The sequence below is a fragment of the Sinocyclocheilus grahami genome, unplaced genomic scaffold (assembly GCF_001515645.1).
Source record: "Sinocyclocheilus grahami isolate Dianchi unplaced genomic scaffold, SAMN03320097.WGS_v1.1 scaffold622.1, whole genome shotgun sequence".
Lineage (NCBI taxonomy): Eukaryota > Metazoa > Chordata > Actinopteri > Cypriniformes > Cyprinidae > Sinocyclocheilus > Sinocyclocheilus grahami.
The window spans coordinates 702,309-706,566 of record NW_015505801.1 but is presented as its reverse complement, the minus strand read 5'-3'; the positions used below and the strand labels follow the sequence as shown (position 1 = coordinate 706,566).

The 4,258-nt window shown below is 34.6% G+C and overlaps 1 long non-coding RNA gene across 1 annotated transcript; it reads right to left on the bottom strand.

Moving 5' to 3' along the window:
• Positions 1-3,048: 3,048 nt before the first annotated feature.
• On the bottom strand, positions 3,049-4,251 carry LOC107557868 (uncharacterized). The gene is made up of 3 exons (XR_001605436.1): positions 4,065-4,251; positions 3,911-3,972; positions 3,049-3,592 (listed from the first exon to the last, which is right to left on the bottom strand). It is a non-coding gene; the product is annotated as an uncharacterized lncRNA (long non-coding RNA).
• Positions 4,252-4,258: the final 7 nt, after the last annotated feature.

The following is a 4,258-nucleotide window of genomic DNA, read 5'->3' as shown; positions in this document are numbered from 1 at the left end:
GAGCAGAGCTCATTAGCATTTAAAGGGACATGCCCCGAAACGAGCCGCCGTGAACAGAGCAAGGTAAAAAGGGTGTTGTTTTACATGACCACTGAGGAATTTTAACCAAAGTATGTTGCAGACCTTTCATGAAAACCCTAAAGAATCATACCAACTTATGGAAGATGGGCATCCAATGTCCCCTTTGAAGCACAGCCCCCACAAAAACAGACTTACTTCGAGATCATTCTGAGGTTAAATACATATTTAAAATCATAACAAGAAATATTTTATTAGCAATGATACTGTTTTTGAAATCAAATCTTTGCATAGCTATGATAGGAAACACTGTCTGGAATCTAACAGTGCCTTGGAAAAAAACAGTTCATCTTAAAAAATTAAACACAGCTATACATAAATCCATATTGAAAATAAAAGAGTTTTCGAATAAGCATGTTCTAAACTCCTGAAACATTGGGGTTTCATATTTCATAGCACTCACTGCAAAAGTGAAAGAAAGAAATCAATTAAATCTGTATGTGGGAGTGTGTGAACAAATCAGATGTTACCCCCTTTGTAATCCTTAACGTTTTCATAAGTAACTGTAATTTAATTACACATTTTTTCTCAGTAACTGTAACTGATTTCAATTACTTTTATTTTGTAATTAAATTACATAATTCCGTTACATGTAACTAGTTACTTCCCAGCACTGAACATTGCATATGGCTGACAATTGTTTTATTAATGTTTTTCTCATTCATCCAAATCCCAACTCACCATTTACTATGTTGGTCACATTGTACATTGATGCTGGTCTTGGCGTCTGATACCGTAACTTTACTAACTTTATTAGTAACTTTATTTGTTTGTTTTTAGAGCACTTCCACTAGCAACATGCTAACCAGAATTTCCGGTCAAGCAGAGAGTGTGTGTGCACAGTTTGAACGTCAAAGCCAAAGTAAAAGTAAAAAGATATGTGAGAAGCAGTGTTGCCAACTAAGTTTCAGGGGAAGTTGCTAAAGGAAGGTTGATTTGTTGCTAAAAGTAGCTAAATGATGTTGTGATGTCGCCAACATGACGCAAAATTGTCAAATCTCAGCAAAAACATATATTTTTATATGTTCATTTAGATTTGTTCGTAATAATATAAATGCATAATATAATATTAAAATATAAAAAACAATTTTTAAATACTCTGAATTATCGAAAGCTTACACATTTTTGAACGATTACAATTTAAGTTTTTATTATTATTATTATTAGCTAGTAAACAATTAAAACTACAAATTCTGAACAATTACACTTTTAAGCAGTGTATTGGTAGTTAGTTAGTATGCTACACTCTAAGAAAAGTCTGCCAAAAAAATAGTGCACAATCTGTGCACAACATTTTGTTTTTTCTGTATTGATTTTTCCACAGGTTCTTTTTTTACCTGCATTTTTAATTACACATTTATAACGGATAATGTCCTGGAAAATTACTAGCACCTTTTCCATTTTTCTACATATTGTTTTTACAGTGCACTAACAGTTAGTACACTGTAAGAAAAATATGTAAAAAAAAATGGAAAAACAACCTGCGATTGTTGATGAGTCAGTAACTAACTCATCAACAATCACAGGTACAAGCTACTAACAAAGTGTCTCATAAATTAACAATAACAGTATTCAATTATGAAATTATTATTATTACTATTAAATTAAACAATTGCAAATAGCAGCTAACTTAATTCCTGTGATGTGTGTACTGCTAAGCATCTTTGGATTTTCTCTTTTTGTGTAATTTAAATGGTAAATTGTGCCTTTTTATTGTTTGAGTCACTTATCAAAAGTTGCTAAAAGTTGCCAAATTAATTTTAAAAATAGCTAAATATGTTGCTAGGTGCTTTTGGAAGAAAAAGTTGCTAGGGTAGTCTGAAAAGTTGCTAAATTTATCAACAAAATTGCTAAGTTGGCAACACTGGTGAGAAGAACTTGAGCGTTTGAAACGCAATAGCCTGCAAACCTATTGAAATCCTACATCGAAATCCAAGGGAACACACTATATATCTGTGTTAGATTAAAAGTTTCTGTGAGTGTAGGCCTACTAGACGTGGTGGTTTAAAAAACAACAGGAATTTAGTAACATCTGTGATATTTTTAGCTGTCCTTTTAGCTGATTAACCTCACAACTACCTCCTTTGCCATCTGGCAGAACTCCTGCTTGTTCATAAATAAATAGCAGTTCTGTTTAGCCACTTTCATGCAAGTGAGGAGAAATACAAAGAATTCCACATAAATAGGCCTACTTCCCTTACCATTCCTGCCACAGAAAGATATTCTAAAAATAGTAGGAGTATAGGCTATGCTAGTAGGCCTATGCAGTTGCGAAGTAATGGAAAAGTCCTCTCTGAAGTTTTTGCTGCTCCATTCAAATCATGGGCTCATGTTCTTACCTTGGGCATAGATGTGAAGTATAGTAACTTCAGACACCTTGCAATCTTTTGATATATCAGTATGCAGAATAATCAAATCAATGTATTTGTCAGGTAAGAAAGTTTAATGCCAATTACACAAACTTAAAAATTAAAGAACAGTGTAAACCAATTCACAAAACCACCAATTTATCAACGAGAAGGGAATCCTTTTAGTGGAATGTAAAAATAGATGCATTTCATTGCACAGATTATTTCAATGCACTGTGAAAGGAAATGAACAGTATAAATTCATTTAACACTAAAGGCAGGTCTAAATTACATAAGTCGTGGCCTAATGGTTAGAGAGTCAGACTCGTAACCCAAAGGTTGCGGGGTTCGAGTCTCGTACTGGCAGGGATTGTAGGTGGGGGGGGGGGGGAATGTACAGCGCTCTCTTCCACCTTCAATACCACGACTGAGGTACCCTTGAGCAAGGCACTGAACCCCCAACTGCTACCAGGGCGCCGCAGCAAAAATGGCTGCCCACTGCTCCGCGTGTGTGTTCACTGCTGTGTGTGTGCACTTTGGATGGGTTAAATGCAGAGCACTAATTCCTAGTATGGGTCACCATACTTGGCCACATGTCACATAACTTTCACTTTCACTTTTTAAAAGCACGTATATGACAATTCCGTATACAAGTATTATGAAATCACTGATGTAAGTCAATGGATGATTTTCACTGATTTAGATTTTAATCTAAATGTATTCAAAAGTAGGTGTACAAAAAGTTGAATATATAACAAAATTTAAACACTTGTAGTTTGGAAAAAAAACACAATGTTTGAAGAATTATCAAGACGGTGCTACTGCAAAATCCTGTCTTTTTCAAAATATTTTATAATATAAAGGCTTGGTTAAATATGTAGATGATAATGTATAAAATATTGTGATTTTAGCATAAAAAACTAAAAACTGTTCACCTACAAAATGAATGAATACCTATATGATGTAGAACACAGCCTACACATTCTGATAAAAAGTGTTATATGGGTTTTCAGTGACATGAGGGAGAATAACTGATGACAATTTGAATTTGTGTGAACTGTTCCTTTAACGGCATTTTTAACATTCTTTCTTCTTCAGGTAGCTGCATCTCATCTTTCTTTTTTTCCATCAGGTCGCATCTGTTTCCGTGTCTTGGTTGCAGGAGGCTGCAGGGGGCTTCATTTGGTAAAGAAAGATTACATTTAGGATGTTTACTAACATTGTGGACTGTATTTAATATTTATTAGGCCTATTTATCGGTGTGTTTTAAACTTTCATCTGAAAAATAGACATTTTACAGAAAAAAATTTGTTAATGCTGATTTTTGCTCAAGGGCAGGATATCAGCAATCTAAAAATGAGAAATTTGCCTTGCCTGCCAGCATATTTCTCTGGTTATTGTTTAATTTCAATGCATAAGTGTTTGATATTCTAATAGCCTACAATAGCCTTCATAACATGCAATTGAAAACAGGTTTCACTCACTGTTCAGTTTAACTATCGCTGGTTGTTCTGGGTGCCATCGGTGTTATCCATTGTCTCACCACCTGATACCATCAACCACAGGACAGGTCATATTAGACAGGTAGGTTCAAGTTTGTAAACTCATTTAATTAACAGCCACTGTAGATTCTCTTACCCAGGTCTTTGAAGAGGTGTGGTTCATGATCTCTCAGAGCATAATAAAAGTCATGCTTCACTCTGTCTCCTCCAGAATTTAGTGCTTCAAACAGCATTCTCATTTTGCCCTGGCTGGTTTGTTCTGCTCTGATCTCTGAATATTTTTCTTCATGTATCATACCCTTACTTTTTAGTTCATCTGCTATTGCCATC